The sequence below is a fragment of the Amblyomma maculatum genome, chromosome 8, assembly GCF_055883805.1.
Source record: "Amblyomma maculatum isolate TAMU_Amacu chromosome 8, ASM5588380v1, whole genome shotgun sequence".
In the NCBI taxonomy this organism is placed as follows: domain Eukaryota; kingdom Metazoa; phylum Arthropoda; class Arachnida; order Ixodida; family Ixodidae; genus Amblyomma; species Amblyomma maculatum.
Genome location: NC_139351.1, coordinates 103,873,112 through 103,885,812, shown reverse-complemented (window position 1 = coordinate 103,885,812; position 12,701 = coordinate 103,873,112). Strand labels below are relative to the sequence as shown.

Genomic DNA, 12,701 nt, shown 5'->3' with positions numbered 1-12,701 from the left:
TAAACAAAACAGCATAAATATTTCGTACTCTCTATTTTTTTTTTCTTACACACAAGTGCGGTTCTGCTCGATAGGCATTCAGATGAACGCGTTTAAATTTGCGAGGCGTGTGCCGCTATGAATAACCTTTCGGTATCCAACATCACGTGAAAAAAGTAATGAAAACATAAAAAATTGTGCCCTGAGTTGGCGTTGCGAATGAAATACGTTGTAAAATTGAACCGACCAGACGACGCTCGGGTGACTCGGAGCGCAGTGTGTGAGGCTGCGCCACGGTTCAAAAGTTTGCCGGGCCATTTCGCTTTACGAGCACCAACGTCAAGTTGAGGTCTACTCGCTTGCTTTCTGTTGCTTCGCGCGCCTGAGGCCACGGCCGTTTACTTTCAGTTGAGGTTGCGTCTTTTTTTTTTTTTTTTTAATTTTGTTTAATCGTGCTTAGTTCTATTTTCGGCTGCACCGTCCTGCGGAGGACTGAGCTCGACTTTTGAAATCTGTTGCCGAGCTCCATTTTGGATACCACCTATATCAATTCACAAACATTTGTAGATGATTTCCCAGGGATGTGTGTGCGACTAATTGTTGCTGAACTGCCGAACTGAGCGTACGCGACCCGTCTGTCCAAATATCTTGCTGAACTCGAATTCATCTTCTCGTAATTCGGGATTGTAATTACAGCGTTGTTTTTGTTTTTTTTTTTAGTCTACTTGGGTAATCCTGTATGAGCGCTAACCGGATTGGGCCCGGCAACTTCATTTTTCTAAGCCCTAAATGTGCTGTCTGATCAAGTCTGAAGGAGCTTTTTGGACAACGGTCGTGTAAGCATTCAGCTAGTGAAGAGTAAAATATAATGCCTCTTCGTTTGTCGATATATTGTACGCTGATACGGGGAGTCAACTGTGGTACAGTATGTGCCTGGTGATCGTAGCCCGCAGATGTAGGCACGTGCTTGTTAATTCATTCATTCATTCATTCATTCATTCATTCATTCATTCATTCATTCATTCATTCATTCAATAATTCAATCTATTTTTATTTATTTATTTACAATATACTGCAGCTCTAAGGCCAAGCAGAGTGGACAATACATAACAACAACCAAGAACATAATAGCAAGCTCCTCACAATTGAAACAAATAAGAATCCCTAGAGAAAATCTGACATGCGCGCGAAAAACAGGAAGACAGTATAGGGTGAAAGGGATCTCTTTGAAACAGCATCGTCCTGGAATAAAAGGTGACAGAAGCAATAAAAATAAAACACACAGAGGAATGATTAGCAGGTGATAAGTATATCTGGCAGGAGGGAGAAAAAAAAATGTGAAAAAACTATCTCAGGCCAGAGGAAACACACGTTGTTCAAACTCGGCAGCATCACGCACGACAAAGACATGAGCTGGCAAACTATTCCACTGGGCGATAATGCGGGAAGGAAAGAGTTTAAGAGTAGAAAGAATGAAAGAGTTTAGAATTTAAGAGTTTGAAGAATCAATCAATCGATCAATCAATCAAATAATCAATCAATCCTTAGAAATGGCACTTATGGTTAAAGTCAATGCAGTATCAAAGCAATAAACCAGACAGGGCCATATCCACTACAAGTCCATGTTTATTCACTGAAATCGCTTGGATGATATATAAAAAAAATAGTTGAACGCCTGTATCAGCACAGCTAAATATAGGTAATCTAGTTGAAGCTTGTCGATTATTCATTAAATTGCCTTTAAAGAATGAGAGTAAACCGTTCAGTGTCACGTAATTTCTAGGTCAAGACGTCAGCTTTCAACAACAGCCTTTATAGAGCGAGCGAACTCGAACTACCACGTAGGATTATTGATCATTTCTCCATGGCGATGTCTGGACACGGCCTGTACCCCTACATGTTCTTCAAATGGAGTCATCCGGAATGAGAAGGGCTCGTTATTGAATACTTCTGCATAAATCCTGCTCTACAATATTGCTGACGACAGAGATACACGATCAAGTTTTCTTTCGACCATTCTGAATATGCATATATGTATATATAGCAGATGAATTAAGGGGAAATGAGGGTGCTCGTTATAATACATGAAGGAAAGAAGCCAACAGTCGGCGAGGCCAAGGAAAGCGTTGGGGATGATACTTTTGTCTTTTTTTTAAATGTTTGCTTAGATAATAACTGAAATTAGTAATGTAATCTGTTTAGGGGAAAGATAATTAAACACAAAGTAGAAGAAAAAACAACGTGCCGATGGGGGGAACCGAACCCACGACCTCCGAATATCGCGTCCGGTGCTCTTCCAACTGAGCTACATCGGCCGCTGTTCCCCCTGCTACTTGCTTGGGTATTTATGTTGTCTGTATACGAACCTTGAGAGTGTTCACCAGCGCCACCCTCAGCCATAGCGGCGGACGTAGAACGTCCTTTGTGACCGCCAGCGTCACGTAGAACGTGATCAAGAGCGAGGGCGAAAGCTGTGCTAGAACCCTCTTACGTTACCTATGGCTTCAAGACTGCCAGAACCGAGACCCCCGTAAGCTACAAGCAGATCAATTAAGAGGAAATGAGGGTGCTCGTTATAATACATGAAGGAAAGAAGCCAACAGTCGGCGAGGCCAAGGAAAGCGTTGGGGATGGTGCTTTTATGTCTTTTTTTTAATGTTTGCTTAGATAATCACTGAAATTAGTAATGTAATCTGTTTAAGGGAAAGATAATTAAACACAAAGTAGAAGAAAAAAACAACGTGCCGATGGTGGGAACCGAACCCACGACCTCCGAATAGCGCGTCCGGTGCTCTTCCAACTGAGCTACATCGGCCTCTGTCACCCCTGCCAACGTTTATAGTTGCTTGGGTATTTATGTTGTCTATATACGAACCTTGAGAGTGTTCACCAGTGCCACCCTCAGCCATAGCGGCGGACGTGGCACGTCCTTTGTGACCGCCAGCGTCACGTAGAACGTGATCAAGAGCGAGGGCGAAAGCTGTGCTAGAACACTCTTACGCTACCTATGGCTTCAAGACTGCCAGAACCGAGACCCCCGTAAGCTACAAGCAGATCAATTAAGGGGAAATGAGGGTGCTCGTTATAATACATGAAGGAAAGAAGCCAACAGTCGGCGAGGCCAAGGAAAGCGTTGGGGATGGTACTATTATGTCTTTTTTTTTTAATGTTTGCTTAGACAATCACTGAAATTAGTAATGTAATCTGTTTAGGGGAAAGATAATTAAACACAAAATGGAAGAAAAACCAACGTGCCGATGGTGGGAACCGAACCCACGACCTCTGAATATCGCGTCCGGTGCTCCTCCAACTAAGCTACATCGGCCGCTGTCCCCCCTGCTACTTGCTTGGGTATTTATGTTGTCTGTATACGAACCTTGATATATATATATATATATATATATATATATATATTGTGAGCCTTCTGTGGACCTTCTTTCATTTGTACATACCATCATCATCGTCCCGCGGCGCCGGCTCCGGCGCGCGCCTGGGTTCGTGATCGGATTAAAACGCTAGACAAGGCTTCGCTGTCCTTGCCGTCACGACCTCGCCGATATATATATATATATATATATATATATATATATATATATATATATATATATTCCTTGCTGTTGCGTTAATACAAAAAGACATTTGAGATCTTTAAATAATAGATAAGTTCAGGGCAAAAATTAAACGCATTTATTATAAGACGTGCTTTCTAGGTAACGTTATTGCGCGTTTTTGCTGAAGACGCAGCGTCATTTTTAACGCGGCCTTTTCTTTCCATTGCCATTACCACCTTTCTCTAACAAGCACAAAACAGTGTTCGCCAAAAGCTTTCCTTCACACTTTTTCGGAGCACTGCTGCGCGGTATTACCATCCTCATTTCCTGCATTTCTCCAAGAAGTGCAAGTTTCTTAAGCAAACAAGTTTTCTCTCCGTTTTCGTAGTGTTACCAGGTCGAAGCGTGGCTTTTTGTGTTTTGAATTTTCCAGCTTTTCTCGCGGCCATTTGGATGGTAATCAGCAGAATATATACCTATAAAGCGGCATTAAACGCACTCCAAGATAGCGTCAGACCTCACAGCGTCGACATATTTGGCGATTGTTTGTTGAGCTCAGGAAAGAAAGAATGCAGTTCGTTGGCTGTGGCAACAACTGGTGTGGAGAAGAAGAAAACTCCCGTCGTTGAATTAGTACCTTTATGAAATAACGAAACTATAGTCACCACTGGTGTTCTTTCAGAATCTGTGTGACTAAAATTGCAGCTTAAATTACATATATCCACCACCATGGTCTTTGCCGTCCAGAGACCTGAGTGCCGTGCGGGCGTAAATGGGACACGTGACCCATTTTGCTCCATTACCCCCCATGGTCATCAAGTGCACTGCAGGAACAAATATCATATTAGGTTTTGAAGCACCTGTCCTCCTCCGCGCTCTCTTTCTCTTTAGAATATTTTCTTCTTTTTCCTCGCTTCGTACTTGTGGGATATATGTATGACATAAACCCTTTCATGCTCAGGCTCGTCGCTACTTGATTGACCGAGTAGAGCGTGAAGCGCGGCTCTTTTTCACGAGCAACCCTTTCACGCCAGAAGCATTTATAAGGATTTCATTTGTCTTCCCACTCTACTTATCGTTAAAATTGTGCTTTGGTAGAGAAACACAACCTCACACCGTCTACGTGGTGACCGAGTTCGAAATTTTCTCCGAACGCAGGAACCTTTCTTGATAGCCCCACAGACTCTGACGAGAACGCCACTCACGGCAACGCCAAAGTGACAGCTAACGCTTGGCCAAGACCTACAATACGCGACCTTTAATGTAACTGAGTGATCATTTCGTGCAGCAATCCATGTTTATTATTTCGCGCGTCTTTTCAGATATCATCAACTCCCGCAGAAACCGGTGACGTATATGCATTTTAGTTTTCAACCGTTATGTCATAAGCTCATTTTACGCGTAACAAAGTAGAAAAGAACAGAATCGAAAAAGCATTCCAGCAAGCTACCGCTCCAGGGGCGCTTTATTAACAGTGTTATCATTTTATCCTCGATTCTATTGTCCCGATATCGTTCGTGCAACGCACTAGGCGACAGCGAAGAAGTGGCATGTCTGAGGTTACGAAGAATGGTTAAACGGATAACAGAAGTAATATATCGTAACAGAAATGTTATACAATCTGTCCCTCAGGGGGCAGTACTTTCAATTATCTTTTTTCTCTCTGATCCATTCATTGGTATGGCTCCTTTCTTTGGAGGCCCCGTCTTTCATAACAGAGCATGCGAGTGACCTTGCTTTCGAGCAGCCGTTTGTGACGTCAGGGAGAGGCAAATGTAGGGTGTGTCAAAACAAAAAATATGTCAAAAGACGCGTGAAAAAATAAAGCCTCAGCATTCGTTATTAGTCGGCCTCAGCTGTGGGCTCCTATAGCACCGCACAGCGTTATACAGAGCCAAGGCTTAGAAACGCTTCGACGGCGCAGCGTCTAATCGCGGACTCCGCTTTGATAAGGGACGCTGTCAGAGACACGTCGCATCTTTTCGAGAAGGCTCGCGACGCGAAAGTGGCGGTTTCCAATTGCGATAGACGAGCCGATCCTCCTCCGTTCTCTCGCGTCATCGCCAAGACGGGAGCCTCGAAGATTGCACAACGCGATGCCCTCAGATTTCTTCCAGCCGTATTATTCGGGAACAAGAATACGACAGAGGGCGAAAAAAGGAGGCAGCGGGGGGGTCAGAAGGGGGGAGTTGGACGCGTTGGCAGAGGCAGGCGGCAGGGTTATTTCTGCTTCACTGAGCCGTCTGGCACGCCGAGTGCACGGACGCGCTGGAGCATTCTTTCACGCCAGCGAAACTGTGACGTAAGTTTGGCGAGTAGGATAAAGGCAACGGCGTGCCGCATCTTTGCTCTTCACCGCGCCGGGTGGTATATTTGCAAAACGTGGCTGGTACAGCCGACGCCCACCACAGCGCCGTCATCAGCAAGATTGAGGCCAGATACTTATACCCAGCCAACAACCTCTTTTAGATATCGCATAAATAGTCATGCATAAATAGCACATCAACTTTACATAATCAAGCAGTTTCTTTATATATATATATATAAGCAAGCACGGTAAAATAAGCAGTACAGTGTGGAGGAGGAACCATCTTCAGGTAGAAGTTTAGCTAGTCACTTGCTGGCAACATGGGTCTCATTTTTCCAGTTCTCTGGTTAAAATATTTAATATTGATTATTTTTATTGGTGTATATATTTGTCTGTTAATGTACATGCAGTCCTAATCATCATCATCATCAATTATTGTCCCTTAAACATAGCCGCGTCAGGCTCATTAACGACTGGTTTGGGCAGCAGGTTTCATTATACCATTGTAGTCGGGAGGAAGGACTCGTTAAAAGCGTTATTGCACGGAGCCATGAAGTCGTTAGACGCTATTAGAATTAAATAGATGGTGTGACGTACGAAAGCGAGGAGTTATGAGGGCACCACGGAGATAGGGGAAATTAAAATATACCTGATGGCGCGAAACTTTCCGTCTGCAAGCTAAAGGAATGAGGCCATATTATGAATTCATTGAGCTGTACACGCTGTAATGAAAGTCTTACGTTGACGATATGAAACGTGCTGCGCGGTTCTGAATGTATTCAAGCATATTAATTAGGTAGAACTGATGGGGACTCCAAATCGCGGATGCATATTCAAGCTTACTGCGAACAAACATTTTATCATCACAAAAGAATAGCAAAAGTATACAGAAATCATAATCATTTTCCGTTTGGAAGTGTACGTACCAGGTGCGAACAAAAGTAAACGGACCACGCTATTTTGTTTTGAACCTTTTAATGCGTCGCATAATTAAAACTGGCAGTAGGTGTATGTTCGAACCGTTAGTAGAGGCCAGCGCCCTTTCACTTCGACAAATATTGTTTTCTTGCCTCTATTGCACAAGGCGGCATTTTAATTTCAACGGAAACGTGTGCTCCGTTCTCTTATGTCCGCACCTGTACTCTACAGGTCTCGTTTTCTTTTTTTTTTTCCAAAGCGTTATCGATTAGAGGACAGTATTAAAATGGTACATGCATAAGACGCTTTTATTGTTCCAGGAATTTCCTGTTACTGGCGCATTTGGCTCAAGACCCTACTAAAAACTAAACGTTCTACGTGCCAATAACCTCATAAAATCTCATCTAATCGCATAGACTCTCATATGGTTCACATCATTATCATAAAATATCGTACATAATTTATGATAATGTACAGGAAGCTATAAGACCTTATGCAATTATAGGCGACTTTTATGTGATTTCGTTGTGTGAATTGAGTGAGATTGTGTGAGAAAATGTGAGGTTATTGCCTCATACAATTTTTTCAGTAGGGAATTATTGCTAGTCCAAAGTTTAGGAGAATCCTCTAATAAGGTGTAGGTTTGTAATAAGGAAGTCATTGCTTATTCGCATCCACCCAAACGTTTTCATATGGCTACAAAAGGAGGCCGAAAAGAATTCTCAGAACCATCATAGTTGCAAGAAGAATCTTCCATTGCCTGTCCGTTGCAGCGGATCTACCAGCTGAGCTGACCAAGAAGGCTGCCAGATGGCATGGTGAGAGCAAATTCGAAGTAGGAACATTGCTAGTGTAAAGTTTAGTGGAATCTCCCAAGGTGGTGTCGGTTTGTAATAAGCGGGTTACTAGCACCTACTTCACATTGAGGGATTCCTTAAACATTGGACTAACACAATCCCACTTCGAGTTATTGACCAATGTGCATTCGTTTTTGAGACCTGCCTTCACAAAGCGATGCTTTCTATCCGGCAAGAATACCTACGGTCTCGATCACCAGTCTATTTATAGGGCGAAATACAATAGAAAAAGTACAAATCTGGAAATGACCGAGACGCAGAGTTGAGGCTGTATCCGGGGCTAAATCCATTTTATATTTATTTGTAACTGTTTACTAACAAGAACTCCTTGAAGAGGACAAGCTGTCCGGCTAGTTCTTTTCCATAATGTTTGCAGCGAGTAGCCGGACAAGGACAAAGGTGTAGAAACAGGCAAGACACAAATTAGCGCCTGTGCATCTTACCTGTTCCTACGTCTTTGTCCTTGTCCGACTACGCGCTGCAAAATCTAACTAAAGAACTCCTTATAGAGTGCAGATGATCATTTTCTCCGGCAGCGAATAGCTCAGATTTTACGCATCGAAATGCTTTCAACCTACATGCCCGAAAGGCCTTTAATTTGTACCACGTTAACATGTGCTGCCCGTTCATTCTTTTGCAGCTAAACCTTTGCAAGCATCCTAATGTTCAAACAGCCCTACATGTACAAACTGTGGATGCGACGAGTCTATAGGCCACATTCTTTGTGAATGCCCGATATACAGTGAGGAAAGGCAGTGTCTGTGCCGTTCGCTGGAGCATCTAGATGGGCGCCCATTGAGTGAAACTAAGATTTTAGGTCCCTGGCCACGGCGATCGTCTGCGGCGAAGGCCTCCCAGGCACTGCTCCGCTTTATGAGAAGCACAGGCCTAATCGAAAGACTATGAGTTTGCTATGACATGACTGTAACGTGATGTGATGTGGCGTGCCTGTTATGTGACTGTATTAACTTCAACTATCCCTCTCTCACAACTTTTACTTCCACTCATCCCTTTCCCCCAGTGCAGGGTAGCAAACCGGTTGCTTATACTGGTTAACCTCCCTGCATTTCCTCCTCATCTTCCTCCTGTTCCTAATGTTCAGTTCAGTTCAGTTCAGTCGTTCAGTCGAGTCCGACTCTTCGTTACCGACAATGAAAAGAAAGGGAAAAAAAGCCTCGGCGTATGATTTAGTTAAAAAAAGAAAAAAAAAAACGTCGAATAGCTCTTCGGCGTTGTTCGAAGATGGTGCTGTTAGACGCTGAAAAAACTCTTGTGCAACCAGAGGTCCTTTTTAGATTGAGGACAAAGTGACAATGTTTTTCTTCGAGTACGCGCATGGTACGGCGTGTGTGCTTCTATTTCGTAATTTTCCATCTGTTGCGAAGCAAACACAAGAGAAACTGGTCCGAACTCTAGCTGTGTTTGTCCGCAATTCATCCCGTGGTATTGCGCGAGAGCTAATTTCTCAGCTGTCGTTTTCTGTGCGCCCTGCCAGGAAGCCCCAGGGAGATGGGCGTCAGTTAACGCTCAACTATCACTGCCACCGAGAGTTCCATGGTTCAAGGTCGATCAAGCCTCCTGTTCGCTGCCGGCGCTTTGCAGGGCGAGGTTTCGTGGATAACCTTTTTTTTTCGGAAGGAATATAAGCTCGAACTACTGACCTTCGTTTACGTCTTGTCAAATTATACGCGCGGTGTCTAGTTGGGCAGATTACACGAAAATGAGGACAAGACCAGGTCTGGTTTCGATTATCTTCGGATAAATTGATTCGTGAGGATAAAACAAGTGTGACGAAAGGAGTTTGCACGACGCAGAAAAAATATATTTCCGACATCAGTTCAGTCCTTGCGAAGCCGCTGCTATGTTCTGCTTTGCTGCTGGCTTCAGTGACGAGGCATAAGACCCCGTCGAAGCAGTAATTTTCGGCGCGTTGCGTTGGCGGAGCTCTTTGTTATATTTGTCATTCTTCATTTGCTTATTTTGATTTTTCTAGCCTCGAAATGACGTATCATTGTGGTGAGGTCCTAACCCCCTTTTTCTGTATCGATTCTGCCTTTCAAAGTAGTGGTTTACTGTCGGAATTTTAGTGCCTTTCAGGTATTTTGGTAGACTTTTTTTTGTTCATTGTATTTTTATCACACACACACACACACACACACACACACACGCACGCACGCACGCACGCACGCACGCACGCACGCACGCACGCACGCACGCACGCACGCACGCACGCACGCACGCACGCACGCACACACACACACACACACACACACACACACACACACACACACACACAAACACACACACACACACACACACACACACACACACACACACACACACACACACACACACACACACACACACACACACACACACACACACACACACACACACACACACACACACACACACACACACACACACACACACACACACACACACACACACACACACACACACACACACACACACACACACACACACACACACACACACACACACACACACACACACACACACACACACAAAATGCTCAGGGCGGGCTGCCATGTTTATATTTACCATTTAGGTTATATTTCTAAACATGGGTCTAACATATTTATCAGCGTGATACCAACTCCATGACGGAATTTTTTGTGTTATTTAATGCAAAGTAAAGAAAAGGGAAGGTGGACAACCTGTTGGCAACGTATTAAGCTAGTGCGAAAGGGGTAAAAAATAGAATGCCAGGCCGGTTACATAGGCAGATTTTAAGGCAAACGAGTTTATTTGCTGGTCGCTTTAATTGCCCCTAAGGCAATACCTCTTCACCGGCCTGGACCATCTTTCAACATTACACGCTTCGCTTGGACTGAAACGTAAGTTCACACAGAATATTGCATAGTGTGGGCTTCTTGCCAAATTAAGCAGCGTACCCATTTATCACCTTTCACAAAAAGATGTTTCGGAATTCTACTTGGCACATGCTGCGGAAAGGTGAGGAGGAGGAGGGTAAATTACGTCCTGCAGAAAGGCCTTGCAGTCAGCTAGCTAAATAGCTAGTGTGCCGGAGGAGTTAAGCCGGGATAAAAGATGAGGTCTGGGATTAAGAGGTCGACCGTACTTTCATTTAACAACGTTTTGGACGGTTTCTTTTACATTTATCGTGATCGAGAGAGTTGCTCAACTAAATCGCTAATCCAACTGCGTAAAATAAAAGACGGCGGTGTAAAATCTTAGCAGCGCGCCGATAACAGCGGACACACGCAGCCTGTCCGCCCGTGGTTCATTTATTTTGGAGATATTTATCGTTGGGAGCTAATATAAGCCCAGTGATATTGTAGCCTAGCACATTTGGCTCCACCCCAACCACTTTATTGCACGTGCCGAAGCCACTCTCTGCTCCAGATTTAGGGTGTCTCTCTTGGGCCATGGCCGCTTGTTGCAAACAATGATTTATATCCTATTCGCGCGAAAACTGCTCAGTCAAGCGAGTACACTGGGGCAAACTGAAAGCACGCCGTCCTCTTGCTCAACATCAAGCAGATTGATTTTTTTGTCGCTCCTTTCCATGGACCACTCTAAATGAATAGCGCTTGCGAGAGAACTTGTAACACTTTTTCATACAAACTATCAATACTCGTTTTATCTGAATGCGATTAGAGCGCGCGACGCTACTCGGAGCTCGTAGTGGTCTCTTTCGCCTCCTGTCAGCTTTCAAAGCATCAGAGCATCGCGAACACATCATGCGGAAAGCGACAAGTCGGCTTCTTGAAGAAAAAAATCCATTATGAAAAATAGAGCTGTAAGATTGAGAACGTACAAGCAAATAAAAGGCAAGCGGACATCAGCAGCAGTTGGGCCGCTTCCTTCCTTCGGCGTGTGTGAATATCAAAGCGCGTTTATCCCTAGATTTATCACTGGCGACAAAAAGGAAATGGAAGGCGTTTTGCCCACCCTGAACGGCGAACTGTTCTCCGTGCGCAGAGGAGGAAATAAACCGTGCAGACAATAAGAACCGCGGGTCCGTTTCATCACGAAACTATAAGAACGTGCGCCTATAGCGCTCTACCCTGCATAGCAAAGCGAAAAAATAACGGGCACTTATTCCCTCCGATATACTGGCCGTAATGAAAAGCCTGCTGCATGGATTCAATTTCCTCAGGCATCGGCGTTACCGGTAGTTGCTCGGTCCCAACTTCATTGATCAAGCCATAATTTCAGGCTCTTTGTTCACTTTAATGGAAAATTCCTACGCGTTAGAGAACGCTGGCTTCGGCGAAGCAAATTCACGCACTCTAGTATTAAGAGAGGAACGGAATTCAAGCAGGAAATAATAAAAAAATACGCCATGGGTTCCAAAAGATGAAAGGAAGGCTCTTCAGAAGCAGGGACAGAAACTGGGCTTTGACGCCTTTTCGGAGGGTGTGAGGAATAATGTTAGCTTCTCAAAAGACCCGCTGGAGATGCTAGGGGGGAGTGGAATAAAAACAGAAAGAAATAAAGATGTTTCTTTGACTATGGACCCCCTCAGAGTCTGATGCTGCCTCAGTTTTCCGCTTGATCATTCTTTATTTAATTCGTTTTTATCATCTCTGGTTAGATTCATGATGTTTTCTTACCACTCGCGAACCGCTGCCTCTTCATATAATTTTTGTTGTTCATCATCATCGTTCAGGAAAGTTGAGAGGTGTTTGTTGTTTCATCCGAGTTTTTAGTTTTCGCTATGTCGCATGCACTGTTGCAGCAGACTCAGTGTCGTGTGACGTATGCTGCAAGGCACGAAACAGTAAAGAGAGCAAAGTCTTAAAGCTAGAAAAGAAGAAATATGGTCTCCTTTGTGAAAGGCCATACCGCGCATGCGCCATGTGACCGTCTCGTGCCGTTCCCTGATTTGCGTCTGCTACTCCCCGGCCCTTTCCTTCACAGCACCCCCCCCCCCTCCCCCCACCTCCCCAGCCTCTCTTCTAGTGCCTTCTTCCCTAGCCGCGGTTGCTTTTTATTGACTCTGGTTCTGGCGAGCGTGGGCAGAATGGACTGCATTCTGATGACCATATTTCACCGCTTTGTATCGGGACCATCTCGACGCAGCCGCCATGGTCTTCT

The 12,701-nt window shown here is 44.4% G+C and overlaps 1 protein-coding gene and 1 non-coding gene across 2 annotated transcripts in view; both read right to left on the bottom strand.

Moving 5' to 3' along the window:
- Positions 1 to 12,701, bottom strand: part of LOC146182067 (pyrokinin-1 receptor-like) — a 356,768-nt gene that overhangs the window by 109,053 nt on the left and 235,014 nt on the right. The window lies entirely within an intron of this gene.
- On the bottom strand, positions 2,722 to 2,794 carry TRNAA-CGC (transfer RNA alanine (anticodon CGC)). The gene has a single exon. It is a non-coding gene; the product is annotated as a tRNA-Ala (tRNA).